Raw genomic sequence first — 24,791 nt, 5'->3', positions numbered from 1 at the left:
TTTAGAGAGATGCTTTAGGGTATCTGGAAGAAGAAATTTCTAAGCAGTGAAGGATTCAAGAGGTGACTTGGATGCTGTTAGAAGCATTAAGTTTTAAAAGGGAAACAGAGCAGAAAGGTTTGGAAAGTTTGCAGCCTGATTATGCAATAGAAAAGATAATCCCATTTTCTGAGGAGAAATTCAAGCTGGCTGCAGAAATTTGCATAAGGAAAGAGGGGCCAAATGTTAATCACCAAGACAATGGGGAGAATGTCTCCAGAGCACGTCAGAGACCTTCACAGTAGCCCCTCACTTCACAGGCTCCAAGGCCTAAGAAAAACATGCACACACAGGCTCAACACCATGTGGAAGCTGCCAAGGTTTGGGGCTTGCACCCTCTGAGGTTATGGCCTGAGCTGTATCTTGGCCCCTTTTAGCTATGGCTAGAATGGCTGGGACACAGGGTGCCAAGTCCCAAGGCTGCACACAGCAGTAGGGCCAGGGACCTGGCCCATGAAGCCACCCATTTTTTCCTCCATTTTTTCTGCCTCTGGGTGGAGTTTCCCAAACCTCACTGGTTTCATTTACTTCGTGTGTTAAAGAAATAAAACATTATTGATACATATGCTAACTCCAGTGTGTATAAACATCCAGGATCCCAATATCTTTCACTCCTCAGAAATAACCATTGTTATGAACTTGCTGTGAATCATATTTGTCGAAGAAATTTAGTAAATATTTTTGAGTCCATAACAATCTATTCTTCTGCAAGTTTTTAACTTTGAATATATTTTATCTTAATGTACGTAACATTTTGAAATATGTGGTTTTTGATCTGGATTACGTTTTTGAGATTTATCCTGGCATGATATAGTTCATGTTCATTTTTTACTGGTCATGTATATGTATACACACACATACACACATATAAATATGTATTATATAACTATGTAGTGTGAACTTACTACAATTTATATATTCCCTTTTGGGTGAACAGTGTTCACATCTTTTTATTATGACAAATAGTGTTGCATTGACATTCGTTTTTATGTCCTATTTTGCATACATATGGAAAGTTCCCAAGAGTTATGCTGTACAACATTTGATCCATGGATTAGGAGCATCAATATCATCAAGGACCTTATAAATACAGAATCTCACCCCACCTCAAATGTACTGAATTTTAATTTGAATTTTTATAAAATCTTTAGGTAAGTTTTATGTACATTAAGAGTTTGAGGAACACTGCTTTAGAGTATTAAACAGAGAGGAATGCTGGTTGCCACAGTGCTTCCCAATACAAATTTAATATGAATTATATGTAATTAAAAAATTTCTTATAGCTACATTAAAAAGTTAAAAAAGGTAAAATCCATTTTAGTAATAAATTTTACTTTACACCATATATCAAACAGTTTTCCATTTCAATATGTAATTAAGAGTGGTTCTTAACCAGGGTTGATTTTGCTTTCAGCATTATCTAGTAATGTCTGGAGATATTTTTGATTGTTATAACTAGATAGATGTTCTACACATTCTAGGTCATGACTAGGTGAAGGCCAGGGATGTGGCTAAATATACCATGCACAGGATATCCCCTAACCAAATAATTATGCAGTCAAAAACATTAATACAGTCAAAGAAACCTTGTATCAGTATATAAATCTTAGTGTGATATTTATATACTTTTAGTTCTGTTTTCCAAATCTGTTGAATTTACAACTTTTAAATGTACAGATGATTATTAATTCATTTGATTAACTTTTATATCATTTTACCAATTTTTAGTTTAATACACATGAAGAAAAGGAATCACTAAGGTAAATGATTGACAGTTGGGTGCCTGGAGGATTAGTAAAGAACAAGGATGTACGCTTCATGAGAGTGGAACAGAGTTTGGGAGAGGCTAGTGGACTAGATTCTTGGTCTCCCTCTCTTTCTTCTTCAGGCTCTCTACTAAAATTTTGCTTCTCTGCCAACTGGATTGACTTTCTTCATTCAAAACTATTTTTCAAGTTGTTGAGATTTATTGTAATGAAGTGATATTTGTCTCTTTTTTCTTTTGTTCTCATTCTGCTTCTCCTCTACTTCTTCCTCCTTATTTTCCTTCTGATCTGGAGTAATCTATATAAATTATTTGTCAAATAGATGCTTCAGAAAAAACCTCTCAGTTTAAACCTCTTTTATTGGCTTTTCCCTTTCTTTAGGAAAATTCGCAAATTCGTCTTTTATTATAGCTCAACGTCGAACTGCATTTAGTTTTCCAGTCCCTCCCCAACAACTTCAGGCCCTCTCTGCCACCACCCCACCCCCGCCCCCGCCCCCATAGAATGCGAGAATTGGTGAATTTCCTGTGTAAGACACTGAACCTGCTTTTCACACTTACAAGTTAGAGGATCCTGGGCAGTAACTTAGCCTTTTGAAAAATTGAGTTTATGTAGCTGTAAGGAAAAAGAGTTTAAGTTTACATTTTCTAGGATTGTTTCATGCTCTTTCGCAGAATGTCCTTAAATTCAAAAGGATAGCTAAATCTAACTATTCCCCACTTGATCACATAGTATGTAAGTTCTTTTCTTCCTGCTTTTGTTTACATCATTCCAAATCCTTGTAATAACTCTGCCTAGTTACTATTATGTCATGTTAATTGATCATGTGTTAATATAATAAGACCTATTTACATTTTTTTTGTTTTTTGTTTTGAGACGGAGTCTTGCTCTGTCCCCCAGGCTGGAGTGAATGGCGCGATCTCGGCTCACTGCAAGCTCCGCCTCCCGGGTTCACGCCATTCTCCCGCCTCAGCCTCCCGAGTAGCTGGGACCACAGGCGCCGCCACCGCTCCCGGCTAGTTTTTTGTAATTTCAGTAGAGACGGGGTTTCACCGCATTAGCCAGGATGGTCTCGATTTCCTGACCTCGTGATCTGCCAGCCTCGGCCTCCCAAAGTGCTGAGATAACAGGCGTGAGCCACCGTACCTGGCCCATTTACATGGTCTTAACCACCACTCACATTAAGGATTATTTACATTAATGAACTATATGAGGTGCTTAAGATTAAAAAAAAAGAAAAAAAAAAGGAATGAAAATGCAATTAGGCTCATTTCTCAATTCTTTCAGTTACATAAAATACATTGTTCATTTTATACAAGTCATTTCCCAAAAAAACTCTGTAATCTCTGAAAATCATTTAAATTCTCTGTCCCTTAACGTCTTTCATAAAAAAGAAATGGATTTAATTATTGTCTTAGTCATTCGGGCTGCTATAACAAGATACCATAAAGCAGTGGCTTCTAGACAGCAGAAATTTATTTCTCACAATTCGGGAGACTGACTCCAAGATCAAAGTGCTGGCAGATTCAGTGTCTGGTCAGGATCCACTTCTTAGTTCTAGAGGAAGCTTCTCACTGTGTCCTCACATGGCTCCCCTCTCTTTATCTGCTTATAAGGGTACTAATCCATTCATGACTTAATCAACCCCCAAAACGCCACCTCCGAACTATCACATTGGAGAATAGGCTTTGACATACACATTTTGGAGGGACACAAACATTCACTCCATCGCGGTTATATTATCTCTCAGGTCTGCATATTCGTTCCTCTTCCAGGTTGAAAACATGAACGTTCACTTTAACATTAAGGGACAGCAATTACGCGCTTTGCACTCCTAGGCTCAGATACACTCAAACTCTGGTTCTGTCACTAACTGCGCAGCTTTGGAAAGTTATTTGATTACTGTGAAAATCTGTTTCCTCAACAAGGAGAGATAATAGATGGTGAGCATTTGGCACACAGTATTTCTGAAATAAATAGCATCATTCCTTACTTTATTAATATTTTGTTACATTTTCAAATATTTATTGATCCATGGGGCTTTAACAATTACAGTTTGGTAACACAATTTAACCATGTTTTGATGATTTAGAATAATAATGACCTGAGATCCATACTAATTACAAGCACTAATTACAAGATTCTTTGGCAGTCCCTCTTCTACCTGTAAATCTTTATATTCCACTTTGACCATCACTATCCAGGTCAAAGCTGCCTATCGTTAATTAAGCAAAGTCCAGACTGCTCAGCCTGCCACATAGGGTCCCCCACAATCTTGTCTATATCAAACTCTCACTCACAACTACTCTCTCAGTGTACTCCATCCATAGTATACCTCAAACTCCATTTAATTATTGCTTCTTGCAATTTCTCAAATATTCCCATTTTTTTTTTTTTTTTTGCCTCTCAGATCTTGTTCACGTTGCTTAGCCCAATTTAAAAGACCCAACTTCCATATCCAGCTACTTTAATATGTTATCCATTACTTGAGCTCCACTCTATTAACAGTATAGCAACATTCTTGTCTATCACTCTAGGCCAGAGATTCTTCTTGCTTTGCATTTCTTTGCACCTGGCCTGGGGATCCTTAATTATATTTACAAATAAATACTTTTTTTTTTTTTTTTTTTTTTTTTTTGAGGCGGAGTCTCGCTCTGTCGCCCAGGCTGGAGTGCAGTGGCGCGATCTCGGCTTACTGCAAGCTCCGCCTCCCGGGTTCCCGCCATTCTCCTGCCTCAGCCTCCCGAGTAGCTGGGACTACAGGCGCCGCCACCACGCCCGGCTAATTTTTTTTGTATTTTTAGTGGAGACGGGGTTTCATTGTGTTAGCCAGGATGGTCTCGATCTCCTGACCTCGTGATCCGCCCGTCTCGGCCTCCCAAAGTGCTGGGATTACAGGCTTGAGCCACCGCGCCTGGCCAATCCTTTTGATTTATTAATTTCCATGTCACCTATGAGATTGTAAGGGCCCTAAAAGCTAAGAAACTGTAGCATATCTTCTTTCCCTTCTTACTTCACATTGTAGAGTGTCTTACCCTCATCAAATGCCTTGCCAATAAGTATTTAAATGAGTATTTGGTTCTAGGTAGGAAGTATAAGGAGTTGGGCTAAGAGCAATTTCTGTTACTTAGAGAAAATGATTTTCCTAAAGCTTGTATTAATTCCTACAGTGAGGAAAATGATGTGTTAGAATCACATTCTGGGATTTGTGCCAGGATTACACTACCAAGTAAGAAGTGTTTGAAAAAGTAACACTGGAGAGTCAGACTCTTTCACTAAAGAAGTGTTAATTTCAGTACTTCAGACTATGAACTGTAGGATAATCACACACTTCTCATCAAAAAGGTGTAACATGTCAGAGATACATAATAAATGGAAAATGATTTAATTTTTAAAAGATCGAAACCATATCATATCATTTGTGATAAAAAGAAAGCTATTGAAATCTGTAACATGAAGTGTCATCATAGTATACGTACTTGGTATTCTTATTCATAACTAAACTCTAAATCAGCCCTCATCTCTTCACAGTTTGCAATTTCACTGAATTGTCTATTAGAGGAAACATTTCATTTATTATTTCTTTATTTTCAATAATAAAATACAAAAACCATTTGTTTGGGGGAGAAAAGTCTTCCCTTCACTGGAGATCATATTTTGCACTTTCCAATTCTATCCCATATAAAATACCTTGATACATTTACTATAAATCTATAATTCTGAATAGATCATATCACTGTCTTAGGTATGAAAAATTATTGAAAGAATTTTTATGAAATTGTTTAGAGAGTCAAAGAAAGAACATTTTATCATCTCCAATGTGCGAGCTTCCCTACAGTTGCATAATATTCTATGAAGTTGGAAGTATTTCATAATTCTGGTTTTACCAAAGAAGAAATTGATTTCCAGAAAAGGGCTTAGTCTAGTACTATATAGTCTACATGTAGGTGAAATATTTTTTTAATGGCTAGAACTGCACTTTCCAATACAATGACCATTAGTCAAATATGGCTATTGAATACTTGAAATGTGGTTAGTGCCACATTTTAAAATTAAAAACTGAAGCAGTGTAAACATTTTTCCGACAAACACCATTATTGTTTTGATAGGACTACATTTCCCTTAAATATTGCATCACTTTAAGATATTATTGTTTTATTGTAGTGTGCATTTCCAGTATAAGGCACAAGCAAATCATGGATCCAGTTGATATCAATGGATTCATACGTTTTAAATGTTTTTTCTTTGCACACTGATGTAAGATTATAATTATTTAATTATTTTATGCAGAATACATCAGTTACAGTAACACTTATATAACTTGTAATTGGAAATTAAGATAAAATACATAATATAGTTCTGATTATAATATAATTGACATTTTTAGCTTACAAGTAAGTATGAACACATTTTAAAATTTAAGACAAAACCACACTACTGTGCAGAATGAAATGAAGATGCAAAAGCTTACAATATGATTCAAGATACAAAAAAGTGGAAAGTTTGTCAAAAATTTATGATAAATGGAAATTGCAATGTGCTGCATCAGAGAAACACAGAAAACTTATTTGGGCATTGTGTTAAAAGTTAAGTATACTGAGATCCGACCACTCACTCCAGCCTGGGCAACAGAGTGAGACTCTGTCTCAAAAAAAAAAAAAAAAAAAAAAGTTAAGTATAATACAGTAGACAATATTCAGAAACATTTTCAGCAGCTATATAGTGATTTTGATTTCCATCAAAAAAATAAAAAAGAGTCAGCATATTAGTTGCCTGAAATCAAAATGGAATATCTAACAGACATTTAAATTTTTTTGTAGAAAAATTTGAATTTATAATATTGGCCGACTCTCAGATAGCTTAGATTCTAGCACAATAAAGAAAACCAGTTTTATATGGAGAGATAGTAAAAGTTATTTCAATTACAGAAAATTTGTTACAGAATTATGAGGAAACACTAAAAACTACATATTTTAAAGGTGAAATAATCTTCAATAAAGTCACCAATGACTTTAAATAAAAAACTTTTACTCAAAATAACAAATCAACTTATAAAAAATTAGAAAACGTTCAAATACTTTTCTTTAGCTTTAGATGAATCATGCATTATGCTACAGACAGTGTTCAATCAATATTTTGGGTACATAATTACATACTGAAATGATAATGGATCATGATTGGATATATGGGGTTAAATAAACTATGCCACTAATGGTAATTTTACCAACTTTTTAAAATTTTACTCTTTTAGTATGGCTTCTAGAAAATTTTAAACTACAAATGTGGCTTACTTACATGTCTATGGGAAGTACTGATCTCTAGAATGTAAGTTCCCATAAGGCAGGGATGTCGACTGTCTTGAAAACTACTGTTTCTCCAGGCCTAAGAGAAATATACCTGGCACATGGCAGTTAAAAATATGGTAACTAAAATATATGCTTAAATGAAACATACCCACCGTGTTAGCTCTCTTCCTAGTAGAAATTGTATGGGATGTGTAAGCAGAAAAACATTTTCTCTCTCTTTATGTCCCTGCTTCTCTCTCTTCCACTCCCGTCCCCCTTAGTCTCTCTTTTTTTCCTCGTCAAAATGATTGTCATGAAACATTCAACAGTTGGAAAGTTTCGTAGCTGTCTGGTGATGTCATTCCTGAGCGAGAACTACTTACTGTTAATAACTTCTCATATCATTTCGAATTGGTCACAGCTTTCATTCCATTCCCAGCATTTTAAAAACCATAATGGGCATTATATAAAACACTTTAATGTTTTCTGCTCATATTATATTTTTATTAATTTTGCTGGTAGAAATAGTGCACGTTTAAAAGAATTCTGACAATAACTTAATGTATCTTATAGAAATACAAAATTATTTCCCTCCTAGGAAGTAATATTTAGGTTTTATTATCTTTCCATATTTTGCCTTTGCAAATTCAAACATGTACTCGTTTTTTATTTTTATTTTTAAATGTGGGATCATGCTATACACATAAAGGTCCTGTCATTTGTGTCTATCTGCCTTGATACGTAGTATTAATCTCATTTGCTCTTTCAGTTAGCAGTGGAGAAAAGTTCTTGACTTTAGTCATCACCATTGGCCAGCACTCTCATCTATTTTTAGCCCTATATCTTAACTCCTACCCCAATACTGAAATTCTTCCTTTAAGCTTTATAGCATAACAAGCCTTTAGCAAAATTTCCTATACGACATGCTCAGCTCTTTTCTAATCATTTCCTTCTCAATAAGCTAATTGGTTGATAGCTATGCTTTTTTTGAGGAAACTGCAACCCTCAAGTTTTTCCTTCAGAGTGATACATACCAGTCTTTTTTTCATAAGGGGAAGTTTACTCCTTGATTCTTATGGCTGTTTCTCCCTCTCTAATCCCTTACTTCCTTCCCCGGGTTTATGTGTCATGTTATCAGGCTGTATTTTATCACCAACTATCTTGTTTATTTGTTTATTTATGTCATTTTTTGAACTTCATGACAGTCTCATTTGGATCCAGGCTTACTTTCATCCTCTTCAATTCTACTCGTATTAAAACTAAGATCCTTTTAATATCCTGAGTTCTCATTTTTATAATTTCTTTGTCCTACTTGCCCCTTTTCATTTTAAAATCATGATTACAATCCAGACCTTCTCACTATCAAATACTTTAAAATCTCAGTTCAAGGCATCTCACACATTTCCTTTAGTTCTCTTATTTTGACTATATGTTGACACAACCATGGACGACAATTCATTCACTTTACAAATATTTAAGTGTCCTTTGCCTCCTAGATGCTTCTTATAGTTGCTTAAATTCTTCCATTGTAAAAATTATATTGCATACACCCTCAAGGTTCTCGCCACATTCTCCCTCTGTTGAAATTCTCTGGCAAAACCACAATTCTAGTTAAATTCAGTTTCCACAGCGTGGCTTTCAATGCTGCTTACTGATGATTTCTGAACTTGAATGTCTAGTCCAGATATTATAACTCCAAACTTTTTGCTTATTATCTACCAATGACATTTGTCATCTCAAACTCAATAGGTTACAAACCAAACTTCCTATCTCTCTTCTTATATCACTGCCCAATCTCTTAACTTTGCTCCTTCTAACGTCTTCCTAGTCTCAGCAGAGAGCAACTCTGTTTTCCTGGATTAAGCTGTGAAGAACTGGCAGAGTCGCAATTTTATTTAAAAATAAAAAAGCACAGGTTCTTTTAAAGATTATTTTCAGCATTATAATTCTTTCTGTCATTGTGAATGGTAATATTGACATTTAAAAAATTTAGTTCAATTATTATTATTATTGCTGACAGTTTAGAAGCACTTCTGTTGAACAAATTAAGTGACTCAGGTTTCTTAGAAAAGCTATTCAGTAGAAGGAACCCATCTCTCCTTTGTTTTTAAATATATCTTCAAAACATGAGAGAATTTAAATCATCTTATTCCTCTGTGCATTAAAGAGTATGCTAAACATTTTCTTTTCCTTAATTTTCTCAGTATTGGAACAATTAGAGGCCACCAGAAAACACTAAGGGACATATATTCAAACATTTCAAACTCAAATGGAGTCATAAAATAATTTTCAGGTCACCTGGGAATTTGGAAAAGCAGTTTGGAAATACATCTCTTGGAATCGTTAAGGCTAGCAAAAAATAGTTTTGAGAATAAGAAAGGTCATTGCACCTTATGTTTAGATACCTAAAAAATTAGAATGATATATTTATTAAGGTATTTATGTCCTAAATCAGGGTTTGTGAGCTAGTTGAGAGGGAATGCATTTGAATTACTTTGATTACTTTTTCAAAATACCTACACTGATCACAAGAGATGACATCAAGTAATTAGAAGTAAACATGTCTATTGTGAAAAAGTTCTCAATATAATTCTGAAAGTATTTTCATTAATTTTGAGAATACATAGAAAGTTAGAGAAAGCCACAGTCTTTGGCTTGAAATGGCTTTAAATATGTCAGCAATAGGAAAAGTGGAATTTACAATAGAGTTGGATGAAATTTAGAATTTGAATCAAGGGCAAAAAAGAAGATATTTCAGAGGCACAGAAATGCTATCAAAGTTATTAAAGTTAAAAAGAAGAAATCAACAATTTCAAATAAACGGTTTAAAACTTATGAGTCCAGGTATAAATTATTAAATTTATCTGGAAGTGTTGTTTTGTTCTAAAATACATGTTCAATAAATTTGATGACTTAAGGAGTAAATTCAAAGATGATAAGAGGAGAAAGAGGGTAAAGAATTAGAAACTAATATTTTTGAGATATATGTATCAGACAGCATTAAGGAGTTTATGCTCCTTATCTCATTTAGTTATTAAAAGTCTTTGAGGTAGGCGGTATTATTAACCACTTTTGACAATTTAGGGGACTGAAGCAGAGAAGTTACGTAACTTGCCCAAGGTTTTAAAGCCAGTGAGTAGAGGATCAAAGTTCAAACTCAGTGTTTTTCACTATATGCTGCTAAAACTAAAAACAACAAAACAAACCCCCAAACTGGCAATACTGATATCTGTCTAGGAGGTGGAGCCCATAGAACTCTCCCACAATGCTGGAGGTAAAGGTAATAAACATTTAAATATACATCTACCCCATATCTAGCAATCCTACTCCTAGGTATCTGAAAATATGTTCACACATTCATCTGTATTTGAATATTTATAATAACATTATTCATGTCCTCCAAAAATTGGGAACGACTCTGGCACCATTCAATAGATGTATGGGTAAATACACTGTGGCTCAACTTCGTGGTGGAATGCCACTCAGCACTAACAAGGGAAAAACTACTGATTCACACAGCAACATGGATCTTCATGCACTTTCACAGACATCATAGACCTTGTAAACCATAATTTTATTTATCTTACACAAAGAAAATGCAAGTATATAGAGATGGGAAATAGACAATAGGGTGCCGAGATCTCGGGGCCACGGCAGTGGTTTACCACAAAGGGATCATAGGAGCGAATTTTGGGGGTATTGAAATGTTTCTGTGTTAAATTGTGGTTTTGGATAGACAGTTGTATGCATTTGTCAAACTTCATGGAACTGCACATCATAAAGAATGAATTTTTAAAGAATGTAACCAGGATATGAGAATGGAAGACGGATTGAATATTGATTGTGACAAATGAATCTATGTTACAAATACATGATATAATGACACTAAAGGGGATGAGGGAAAAGGGAGTTGACGGAAGCAACTTTGAAATTTCTTTCAGTGGATACTGTAGGACTAGTGGACACTACATAACTAAGGAACTCTAGTTGATACATTTGTTTCTCTCTGGGACAAATGTTAGTAATTCTGAAGTCACCTTAATTGAACACTGGAATTAAACAAGTAGATAATGAGAGCCAGATTTTTCATGGTCTGAGAAATTACAAAGAGGCTAGAATAAAGTCTATGGTGCTGGATGGGAGTCAGAGAAATCAATATGCACTTAAAAATAATTATAAATACAGATAGATACAGAGATAGCTACAGATGTGTGTATGTGTGCATGAATGTGTATGCTCAGGGTTGGTCTACAGACATATACCTACTAAGAGGGTATAGAAGCAGTGACACCCAAGTGGCAATTAGCAAAGCCCATACCCAGAGCATGCTATCTAAATACTTTTCTCCAATGAAAGTATGTAAGGCTCTTGCAGACCTAACTAATTCAGATCTAAGATAAGGAATTATTGAATGAAACTGGATGAAAGTGCAGCATTTTCAGTGGACACTGGAGAATTTTGTAATTCCAGGAAACAAAGAAGTGCTTAAAAAGAAGAAAAAAGAGGCCGGGCGCGGTGGCTCACGCCTGTAATCCCAGCACTTTGGGAGGCCGAGGCGGGCGGATCACAAGGTCAGTAGATCGAGACCGTCCTGGCTAACACGGTGAAACCCCGTCTCTACTAAAAATACAAAAAACTAGCCGGGCGTGGTGGCGGCGCCTGTAGTCCCAGCTACTCGGGAGGCTGAGGCAGGAGAATGGCGGGAACCCGGGGGGCGGAGCTTGCAGTGAGCCGAGATCGCACCGCTCACTCCAGCCTGGGCGACAGAGCGAGACTCCGTCTCAAAAAAAAAAAAAAAAAAAAAAAAAAGAAGAAGAAGAAAAAAAAGAAAGAGTCAAGGAACCCATATGGAAGAGCTCTCAATGACCCAAACTGAAACAGCTGGAGCAACAGAAAAAATAACTATGATATTAGATTATAACTCAAAATTTAAAAAGTAAGAGTCAGTCTATACATACGTAAATAAATAACAGAGTAACTGGGGAGTAGAGGCAGCTCTTCCTCACAGAAGAATTTCAATTAATAAATTTAGATGAAAAAAACAAACTAAAAAAAATCACCATAGGAATAATTGTTGCAGGCAAGATCCACTGATAGACACTAAAATTAGGGGGTGAAAGTTTAAACAGAAACATGCTATTTACACAGACTTTTCCCAAATATTCCGTAATTACTAAGGGGAAAGCTAACTTTACAGTGGAGAATCCTGGCAGGCAGCACTGTGATTAAGATACCATGTGATGAAGTCTAACATTACCAGCAATCCTTATGGACATCGTGTGTCCTGAAAGGATGCACAGAGAACGTATCACCTCTGTGGTATTCTTCCCAACTACACATTGCTTCAACCTAAAAATGTGAAAACATCAGACAAGCACAATTTGAGAGACAGTCTACCAAGTAACTGACAAGTGTCCTTGTGAAAGACAAGGGAAAAGACTAAGGTACTGTTTGGAGGATACTAAAGAGATAGGACAATGCAGTGTGGGATCTTGAATTGCATCCTGGAACAGAAAAAGAACACAGTGAAAAAAGGTGGATCTAAACAAATTTTGTTTAATGATAGTGCTTCAAAGTTAATTTCTCAATTGATGTTTGATTAAGGTTTTGCATGGTATTAAAGGATAGCTGATAATTGTTATATTATTTTTGAAACTATTATGTATATCTAAATTATCTCAAAATAAAAAATTTCAGTGATGTATGCTAGCAGTCAAGACGTTATTGTAAGAATAGGTTGTGGTCATCCCTCTCATTACTCTAAGGCCATTAAAATGATAGGTAAAATATTACAAGTGAAATTGCAAATCATAACACTGGGCCTCCAAAATATAAAAACTGTCCGCCTGGATCAGAAATAGAAAAGAAAAGTGATTAAGAGATCTGAAGCCACAGACCTACCGAACTCTTAGTCTAGAAATAGGCCTACATGGCTGAAACAGGGTAATGGGAAATAATAACACGTGTATGAGATAAAAGAATAAATCCAGTCTTAGTGAAACAAGGAACCAGAGAGAACAGAGTCAGAGTGATCATAGGCTGGATCATTGAACAGTCACTAGAAACCAAATCTTTCCCCCTTAGCTTTTTTTTTAAAACTACAGATTATATTGAGAAAATGCTTAATTTCTCAGCCTCCTTTAGAGCTACACTGTGACCTTTCTAGTCATTGAGATGATAATGTTAGTTTTGGGCGAGAGCTTCTCAGCTCATATACCCCTTGTAAGCAGAAAGTCCTGGGGACATTCCTATTACTTCTCCCTGAATGAGTAACATGATATGTGGAGGTACAGCTGTCATATTTGAGATTACAAGGATAAAATCCCACATTAGGGATGACAGAGCATGAAGACAGACAGAACCAGCTTTCCTAATGTCATCTTTAAATTGTTCTAGCAGTCATGACTTCCTACTTTACATATTTTAAAAGACTGAGATAAAAAAGTAAACGGAATTATATGGATCACTAAAAAACTGCTAAACAATAAAATATAAATGAATATATACAAATTGGTGACCTTCCTATGTACAAATGAGAACCAACTCAAAAGTATAATGGAATAAATGGTCTCATAACGGCAAAAGAAAGTAATGAAAAGTAAAGATAAATGGAAGAAAAGTATAAAATAAAAATTTTTCAAATAATGTTAAGGGGAAAAGTTTTATGGAATAGTATACTTTGTTCTTGTATAACATGTTTTAAAATTACAATTTTAATTATATCTACATTAATCTACATTTAAATATATGCAAATAAAATATTAAGATTTTCTTGGACCTACCCAAATTACTTTTTAAGCCCAAAATTGCAAATATAGTTGGAAAAGCTGTAAAACAATGTAAGGAGAGGTGACCAACTCCATGAGAAATTAAAAAAATATTTTATATCTGTCATAACCAAAGACATAGACAACATGTAAACAGAACAAAATATAGAATCCAGATATTGAAACTAAATTGTTTAATTCATAATGGAGATGAAGTTCCACATTGATTGGAAGAGAAGTATTATTTAATGAATAGAACTGGGATTACTGGCTAGCCATAGGGAAAAAAATTTATATTATAGTTTTGTTTCTTGCAGGTAAAAAAATATCAGATGACTCACAATTATTGTATAAAACATGAAACCATAAAAATAAATAATAGAAAGTATGGATACTTTTTATGATCTTGAAATGGGATAGCTTCTGTAAACACAAAAGTGAAAAACAGTCTTAAAAGAGAAATGTGCTAGATCTGATGTGCAAACATTAGAATTGTGGGTGTATAGAAAAAGACTAAAATGTAGTCAAAAGAGAACATGGGATATGTTATTTACCTAATGAGTGATCATAAATCAATAAACTCCTGATAAAATTATGTGCAAAGAACTATTCAGTAACAAAACATGACATTGATTTTTAAATGTGTAAAAATATGCTCAAATTCAATCATAATAATAAAAATAGCAATGAAAACAACACCATTTACCCACATTGTATTGATGAGAATCTTGGCGAATGAGGAACATTCATTGTCAGAAATTGTGTAGAGAATTTAAATTGGAACAATCTCTTGAGAGAGTAATTTGGCAAACTATATCAACATAAAAAATACATATAATTTGATTCAGCAGTTCTACTCTAGGAATTTATCCAACAGTTGTTCTTTTACATGTGAACTATATATATGCCAATGTATTTATTGCAGCATTATTTGCCTTAGCAAAATAATAGAAACAAGATAGATGTCTATTATTAGGTAGTTAATAAAATAAACTGTAGTGTATTCCTACAATGAAATGCTACATAGTCAAGTAAAATTATTTTCTATGAGATTGAATGATATTTGAGATATATTATTGAGTCAAAGAAACAAAATAGAAAAACATCAGTCCTTAGTGTCTATTAGGTCCTGTTATAGACACCAGGGATTTCAATAGTGAATGAGATAGAGTCCCTTACCTTAAGTCACTTAAATTGTAATAGTAAAAGACAGGCAACAAAAATGTAAGCAAAATAATTATTGTAAAAGATAATCTAAAATAGAGTGAACTACTGTAGAGAAGATAAAACAATGTAAAGTGACCTAAAGTGGTTATGGGTACTGCTTTGGCTAGGGTCAGGGGAATAGTGGGGAATGATGGGTTTTGGAGTAAATTTGGTTTCATTAAATACAGCAAGATGCCGGTTTAACCATTCACAGAAATATGCAACATTTTGCATTTGTTAGAAAGATTCTCTATCTCTTTCCATAGTGATTCATTTATATTTTCACAAATTGTCTCTGCAATAATAAATAATAAACTACTAAGAGTGGTTGCCTCTGGGAAAATGAAGGACTAAGATGTAAGAAACAGATTTTTCATGTATTCCCATTTGTATCATTTACAATTTTTGGAAACCACTTTGTGCATATTATCTACTGAAATAACTATAAATAAATACATACATAGAAGTCTTACATTCTTATATTTCCTCAGTTCTTACATGTTGGTGATGACTGGGCATAGTTTTAAGATGGCAATAATTTTAACAAGGTAAATAAAAAAGAAATATGTTTCCAGGGACATGGATGATGCTGGAAACCATCATTCTCAGCAAACTAACACAAGAACAGAAAAACAAACACTGCATGTTCTCACTCATAAGTGGGAGTTGATCAATGAGAACACATGGACACAGGGAGGGGAACAGGAAAGGCCTGTATGGGGGGTTAGGGGCTATGGGAGGGAAAGCATTAGGAGAAATACCTAATGTAGATGATGGGTTGATGGGTGCAACAAACCACCATGGCACATGAATACATATGTAACAAACCTGCATGTTCTGCACATGTATCCCAGAACTTAAAGTATAATAAAATAAGTAAATAAACCATAAAAAAGAAGTATCTTTCATGAAATATTTTTCAGGTATAAATGAAAATGCCTTTTGAAAAATCAATTGACATAATTTCACATATGTATTTCTTTATACTAAATATTATCTTGGGAGGAATATTGTTTGGAAGTGGGAATGTATATTGGATATTGGAAAATTAAAATTATATCTAATTTTGGAAATCACTAGATACATTATCTTTATCCATTTTTATTGTAATGAGCTTAATAAGACAGACAAATGAGCATAACAAGGATATAACAGAGGTTATGCCTCACATGCATCCCTCTATGTCTAAGGGTGATAATATAGAGTTTGGGAAAGACTTCTAAAACTTTATTGAAGATCCATTATTAGAAGATTGATAGACCAGTAAAAAAGAGTGATTTTATTTCCTCCAAAACTATTTCATATTTTAAAACATTTCGTTCATAATCTTTAAGCATATGAAATCATGTTATTGCTTATTATAACTCTGATAATGCACCCAGTAGGGTCTCAATGTAGAATCTATAATTTATTTTCTACATGAGTTTAAAATACAAATATATTAACTTAATTCTGCCAATAATTTAATGTGTAGGCTGCTTGTCTCTTCTGAACAAACGTTTCATACTTTTCTGGATCTTAGGTATAAAGATGTTCTAAGGAGCACATGGTAAAAATTTGTAGGTTTTTTTTAAACTAGTATTTTGAGGGAAAACAGAACATGAGATAAATTTATTCCATATACTATTTTTCTAGGATGAAATTTCAGCAGACTGGTGAAATATCTATTAGAAAATGTAGTGACAGCTAAACTATTTGCTATAGAAATCTTCTTGAAATCTTCTCAAATGCAGCATGAAATTCTGTTTCAATTTCAGATATTTCACTGTTAAAATATTCTCATAGAATAACTCTTATTTAGAAGTTGGAAGTCAAGTGACATACTAAAGTGAGTTGAATCACAAGGATAAACATATTTTATTAAAAATATTCTGACATAATTAGCAATAACTAGCAAGAGTTTGCAAATTAAGGCTATGAAAGTGCAAACTTAATCCTGTGCTATAATATGTGGCACTTATCTATCTGTCTTTAATTGTTATGTTTATTTATTTCATTTGAAGGTCTTCTTAAATTAATTGTACTTTATTTGGAAATTTCACCCATAGCATTACAAATAATAGAAATTTGCACCATTTAAAAATGCCTCTTACTTTGTCTCTGTCTCTCTCTGTTTCTGTCTCCCTCGCCACCCCATATATATTTAAATTATATGTATTTATAATTTCTACCATGTCAGAAAGAAAATGCACTGGATTTTAATTTGGAAAATAAGTAAACTATGTCCTAGTTTATTCTTTCTCTTAATATGAAATGAAATCAACAAACCGAAAACATAGACCTTTTTAGATCCTATATTCCCTCCATTTACCAACTCATCTCTATACTCTCCTTCAGAGACAATTTTCTAGTACATTATATACTCAAATTGTCTTTATTTTCTTATCTTCTATTTGCTATTATTTGCTATAATCTACTACTTCTACAATCACTGTTGTCTTTACCTTAAGTTATATACTTCTAAAACATTTTTTGCTAAAGTCATCAATGGCCCCCTTTTGTTTAACCTATTTATGCCTGAGGTTGAAATTTTGTGTGTGTGTGTGTGTGAAAAATCAGACCTTGATGATGACCTAGAGCAGTAAGATATAAATAATTCCCACAAGCTTAGCGTTCCAATAATGGAACTCTAGGCATAAATGGGCTTATCCAGTAAGCACATTTCAGTCATTGTCTTACTTCCTCTCTAATAAAGTACCAGCATTTTTCTCACTTTAAAAATAGTATTTTTCACTGGCTTCTGGACACCTTATCTTCTTGGCTTTACATAATGATTTACTGCATTTAACAGAAAAGTATTGAAATAATGGCTAAAACAAAAAGTATATTTTGTTCTCATACAAAATAGTTCTGAAGTTAGGAAGTGCCGGGCAATCTGACATCTTCAGGGTATTACTGAGGATCCAGGATCCTACTTTTCAGTGCCACCCCTCAAGGTACCTTTGGTCCAATGTGGCTATCGAAGCTCCAGCTATTATGTCTGCATTGAAAATCAGAAGAAGGAGACAGATAGGAGGGCAAAAGAGATCTTCATTTCAAATGAGTAAGCTGACTTCTTACTACTCTACACTCTACTCTTGGGGAGAACAAAGTCATATTGTAAGGTCTAATACAAATAAGGTTGGGAAAGAAAATATTTTAATTGTAACATCATCATCTGGAATAAAACTTGAATTATTTTAAAGAATAAAGAGAAGAGAGGTATTGATTGTGATTAGCCATCTTTGCTCCTGTATATCTACCTTCTTTCTCCTGTCTCTACAACCTCACTTTTTCTATTAACTTCTTTTCATCAATATTTACCGCCAGATTTCAAATCTCAGCTTCACCACTTACTAGCTTTGAGATCCTAGGAAGTGACTTAATCCCTGCATTCTCCAGTTTTCTCCCCCATATAGTAGTAATGATAGTAGGTACTGCGTCCCAGAGTTGTTGAGCGATCTAAATAAGTCTAGATAAGCTTACTATTTATAATATACTATGACAGCATTGCCTTGGCATATAGTATGTGTTGTATTATTGATACTAATGCTGCTGATAATGTTTGCATTCACCATTGACAGTCCAACCTACTCAGAATGTGAGTCTGAATTCTGGATCCTCTCACAGTGAGCATGCTAGCCGGAGAAATATGTGACCCTTGTGTTTACCATCACTTTTGCCAAAAGAGAAAACAGCCATTTAATATCCACTCTCCTGAAATCAAATTTGCAGACTAAATTAATACATGTTTTCCCTCTCTGTTTTCAGCACAAACATGTAAGCCCTACATCATAAATTCTCCAAAAACATCCCCTAAATTCTTTGTTGTACTGATTCAGACCCCACCCTTAATCTGCTGCTTCACTATAGAAATCCTTTCACTGTGCCCACCAGAATCACAGTTTCATAAGTAGCAAAATCCCTTCAATTTGCAAACTTTTCTAAGAATGCTTTCTTAATGTCCTTATCTTAAGTGAAACCCCCTGTTTCATGTGAAAATTTATCGAGCATGATATTTCCAAGAAGTGCCTGTTTCTTTTTTCAAACTTCAAGGACATAAGGTGAGAATTATGTTATTCCTCCCCTCATTGTTAAATCCAGATCATTGTCATCCAGTGTTTCATAAAACTAAAAACCAAACATAGTTAAGACCTTCATATATGTCACTTAATCCCTCCTTGTTATTGTCATTTGATGGCTTCCAGATAATTCTCTCTAATCTTTCAAAGATTTCAACATATATTTTACAGACTCTCCTTAAGAACAGAAGCATTGCTGTCTTCTTGGGTCATTTAAATGCTCAAGTGGTTTATTTAACCTCACATGTCGTTCTTGACCTTCTTATCTCCAGAGTCATCCGCATTTATTCCCTTTCAACTTCCTACTCCATTTTATCTGCCCTAATATCTTCAGCAGCCCACTGTGTCCACAGGTTTCTCTCACATTTTGTTTATTTAAGTACTCCCACTGTAATTTTTCACTGCAATCAAACTGTAGTCTATTGAAATTTTTTATCCTAATACATTGGCCATCTCCTTTTTTTTTTTTCATTTTCTTGTTATTCGTCTCAGATTAATTGGGTCATATTTCCAAGAATTATCTTTCCAATATCACAGACTTTCAAGACTCTCTGTTTTTCAATTGTATCCATTTGACAAAATCCCTATCTTGAAAGAAACCTATCGTACAATTTATTTGTACTAGAACCCAAGTAATCCAGCAATATAGCAAGGAGTTAGCTACTAGAGCCTCCTGGTTTCACTGAAAATGTGTGATTACTGATCTTAAATGAGACCCTCAACGTTGCTCAGAAGTATTAGTACATGGCTTTGAAAAACTGACCATAATTCCATTTAAACAATGCCCTCTTCAAACCTTCTCCACTCTACTGAAATTTTCAATCTTCTCATCGTCCTCAATCAGTTTCAGTAACTATTCACCTTTTGATTAACTGAAAAAAAGAATTTGCCAGAGGATAACTCTCTCAACGTGATGATACCAAATATACACACAGACTAACATCTGTCCACATCCTATATTTTCCTGCTACTAACAATGTCAAGGCAATGTCCGCCTTTCATCTAAGCGGGATGCTTCCATTGGTGTTTCGGATCTCAACTTCACTGCAGGAAATTTACATAAAAGTTTATACCTTCTTTCTCCTATATATTAAGCTCCCATTTTAATAAAGCTTGTGTTTTTTGTTGTTGTTGTTGTTTCCTTTAGGACTCTCCCATTAAAACAAGCAAGCAAACACGAAAACGGCCTCATTGGATACTTCACTTTCCCCATTCTTGTTAATCTCCTAAAATTTAAACTTCTGAAATAATTTGTCTCTACTGTCCGTCACCATTTCCTGACTTCCAAATCAGTCATTGACCTAATCGAACTGACATCTTTCTGCTGTTCTCTTCACTATATTAGCTTCCCCCGTCAGCTTTATTGAGGTATAATTGAATAAAAATTGTATGTTTATATTTAAGATGTACAACTCAATGTTTTGATACATATATGCATTGTGAAATGATCACCACAGTAAAGCTAATAAACATATTCATCACTTCAAGGAGTTACTATTTTTTTCTTCTGCTTTTTTTTTCATGTGATGAATACACTTAAGATCCATCTTCCTTGCAAATTTTAAGTACACCATACAGTATTGATAACTATAGTCACCATGTTGCTCATTGGATCTTCAGAACTTAATCATCTTGCAAACTGAAACTTGGTAGCCCGTGACCAAAACTTCTCCATTTTTCCCTGTCCCCGGCCCTGACAACTACCATTCTACTTTCTGCTTGTATGAGTTTGACTATTTCACATTCCACACAAAAGTGATATCATGCAATATTTGTCTTTGTCTGGCTTATTTCACTTAGTATAATGTCCTCTAGGTTCATCCACGTTTTTGCAAATCAATCCAGGATATTATTTATTATTATTATTATTTATTATAATTATTATACTTTAAGTTCTAGGATACATGTGCACAATGTGCAGGTTTGTTACATATGTATACATGTGCCGTGTTTGTTTACTGCTCCCATTAACTCGTCATTTACATTAGGTATTACTCCTAATGCTATCCCTCCCCCATCCCCCCACGCCACGACAGGCCCCAGTGTGTGATGTTCCCCGCCCTGTGTCCAAGTGTTCTCATTGTTCAATTCATACCTATGAATGAGAACATGCGGTGTTTGGTTTTCTGTCCTTGCAATAGTTTTCTCAGAATGATGGTTTCCAGCTTCATCCATGTCCCTGCAAAGGACATGAACTCATCCTTTTTTATGGCTGCATAGTATTCCATGGTGTTCACATGCCACATTTTCTGTATCCAGTCTGTCATTGATGGACATTTGGGTTGGTTTCAAGTCTTTGCTCTTGTGAATAGTGCCACAATAAACATATGTGTGCATGTGTCTTTATAGTAACATGATTTATAATCCTTTGGGTATATACCCAGTAATGGGATCGCTGAGTCAAATGGTATTTCTAGTTCTAGATCCTTGAGGAATCGCCACACTGTCTTCCACAATGGTTGAACTAGTTTACACTCCCACCAACAGTGTAAAAGCATTCTTATTTCTCCACATCCTCTCCAGCATCTGTTGTTTCTTGACTTTTTAATGATCACCATTCTAACTGGCGTGAGATGGTATCTCATTGTGGTTTTGATTTGCATTTCTCTGATGGCCAGTGATGATGAGCATTTTTTTCCTGTGTCAGTTGGCTGCATAAATGTCTTATTTTGAGAAGTGTCTGTTCATATCTTTGTCCACTTTTTGATGGGCTTGTTCCATTTCTTCTTGTAGATTTGTTTAAGTTCTTTGTATATTCTGGATATTAGCCCTTTGTCAGATGGATAGATTGCAAAAAGTTTCTCCCATTCTGTAGGTTGCCTGTTCACTCATGGTAGTTTCTTTTACTGTGCAGAAGGTCTTTAGCTTAATTAGATTCCATTTGTCAATTTTGGCTTTTTTTTGCCATTGCTTTTGGTGTTTTAGTCATGAAGTCCTTGCCCAGGCCTATGTCCTGAATGGTATTGTCTAGGTTTTCTTCTAGGCTTATTATGGTTTTAGGTCTAACATTTAAGTCTTTAATCCATCTTGAATTAATTTTTGTATAAGGTATAAGGAAGTGATCCAGTTTCAGCTTTCTACATATGGCTAACCAGTTTTCCCAGCACCATTTGTTAAATAGGGAATTCTTTCCTCATTTCTTGTTTTTGTCAGGTTTGTCAAAGATCAGATGGTTGTAGATGTGTGGTGTTATTTCTGAGGCCTCTGTTCTGTTCCATTGGTCTATATCTCTGTTTTGATACTGGTACCATGCTGTTTTTTAAGTCCCTGAAGATCTTCTATTTTGTGTATGTATGTATGTGTGTATGTAACATATATATGCTACATATAATATTTTTATATATGTTTGTGTGTGTGTGTATATATACTTTCTTCTTGAATGAATTTGACTATTTCACATTCCACATATAAGTGAGATCACACAATATTTGTCTTTCTGTGTCTGGCTTATTTCACTTAGCCTAATGTTCTCTAGATTCATGTCTCAATCATTCATTCATCAATGAACATGTAGATTGTTTCCATATCTTGGCTATTGTAAATAATACTGCAATGAACATACAAAGGCAGATATCACTTTGAGACACTGATTTCATTTTTCTTGGATATAAACACTAAAGTGGGATTGCTAGATTATATGTTAGTTCTATTAATTAATTAACTAATTTTTGTTGTACTTTAATTTCTGGGATACACATGCAGAACATGAAGGTTTGCTACAGAAGTATGCACGTGCCATGGTGGTTTGCTGCATCCATCAGCTTGTCATCTACATTAGGTATTTCTCCTAATGCTGTCCCTTCCCTAGTCTCCCAGCCCCTGACAGGCCCCAGTGTGTGATGTTCCCCTCCCTTTGTCCTTGTGTTCTCAACGTTCAACTCCCACTTATGAGTGAGAACATGTGGTGTTTTGTTTTCTGTTCTTGTGTTAGTTGACTTTGAATGATGGTTTCCAACTTCATCCATGTCCCTGAAAAGGACATGAACTCATCCTTTTTTATGGCTGCATAGTATTCCATGGTGTACACATGCCACATTTTCTGTATCCAGTCTATCATTGATGGACATTTGGGTTGGTTCCAAGTCTTTGCTATTGTGAACAGTGCTGCAATAAACATATGTGTGCATGCATCATTATAGGAGAATAATTTATAATCCTTTGGGTATAGATGCAGTAATGGGATTGCTGAGTCAAATGGTAGTTCTGGTTCTAGGTCTTTGAGGAATCGCTATGCTGTCTTCCACAATGGTTGAACTAATTTACACTCCCACCAACAGTGTAAAAGCATTCCTATTTCTCCACATCCTCTCCAGCATCTGTTGTTTCCTGACTTTTTAATGATCGCCATTCTAATTGGCATGAGATGGTGTCTTATTGTGGTTTTGACTTGCATTTCTGTAATGACTAGTGATGATGAGCTTTTTTTTCAAATGTTTGTTGACCGTATAAATGTCTTCATTTGAGACATATCATTCACCCACTTTTTGATTGTTTGTTTGCTTCTTTCTTGTAAATTTGTTCAAGTTATTTATAGATTCTGGATATTAGCCCTTTTTCAGATGGCTAGATTACAAAAATGTTCTCCCATTCTGTGGGTTGCCCGTTCACTATGATGATAGTTTCTTTTACTATGCAGAAACTCTTTATTTTATTTAGATCCCCTTTGTGTATTTTGGTTTTTGTTGCCATTGCTTTTGGTGTTTTAGACATGAAGTCTTTGCCCATGCCTATCTTCTGAATGGTATTGTCTAGGTTTTCTTCTAGGGTTTTTATCATTTTAGGTCTTACGTTTAAGTCTTTAATCCATCTTGAGTTACTTTTGTATAAGGTGTAAGGAAGAGGTCCAGTTTCTGTTTTCTGCATATGGCTAGCCAGTTTTCCTAACACCATTTATTAAATAGGGGATCCTTTCCCCATTTCTTGTTTTTGTCAGATTTGTCAAAGGTCAGATGTGTGGTGTCATTTCTGAGGCCTCTGTTCTGTTCTCTTGGTCTATATATCTCTTTTGGTACCAGTACCATGCTGATTTGGTTACTGTAGCCTTGTAGTATAGTTTGAAGTCAGGTAGCATGATGCCTCCAGCTTTGCTCTTTTTGCTTAGGATTGTCTTGCTATACGGGCTCCTTTGTGGTTCCACATGAAATTTAAAGTACTTTTATTCTAATTCTGTGAACAAAGTCAATGGTAGCTTTATGGGAATAGCATCGAATCTATAAACTACTTTGGGCAGTATGGCCATTTTCCTGGTATTGATTCTTCCTATCCATGAGCATGGAATGCTTTTCCATTTGTTTGTGTCCTCGATCATTTCCTTGAGCAGTGGTTTGTAGTTCTCTTTGAAGAGGTCCTTCACATCCCTTGTAAGTTGTATTCCCTGAATAGGCCATAACAAGTTCTGAAATTGAGGCAGGAATTAATAGCCTACCAACCAAAAAAAGCCCAGGACCAGACGGATTCACTTCCGAATTCTACTAGAGGGACAAAGAGGAGCTTGTACCATTTCTTCTGAAACTGTTCCAAACAACAGAAAAAGAGGTACTCATCCCTAACTCATTTTATGAGGCCAGCCATCATCCTGATACCAAAACCTGGAAGAGATACAACAAAAAAAGAAAATTTCAGGCCAATATCCCTGATGAACATTGAAGTGAAAATCCTCAATAAAAT

The 24,791-nt window shown here is 34.8% G+C and overlaps 1 long non-coding RNA gene across 1 annotated transcript in view; it reads left to right on the top strand.

Moving 5' to 3' along the window:
* LOC139362086 (uncharacterized) overlaps positions 1-24,791 on the top strand; it is a 134,375-nt gene that overhangs the window by 46,445 nt on the left and 63,139 nt on the right. The gene's annotated exons all lie outside the window — the stretch shown is intronic.

Source organism: Macaca nemestrina, chromosome 2 (genome assembly GCF_043159975.1).
Source record: "Macaca nemestrina isolate mMacNem1 chromosome 2, mMacNem.hap1, whole genome shotgun sequence".
Classification (NCBI taxonomy): domain Eukaryota; kingdom Metazoa; phylum Chordata; class Mammalia; order Primates; family Cercopithecidae; genus Macaca; species Macaca nemestrina.
This window is presented reverse-complemented; position numbering and strand designations above follow the sequence as displayed.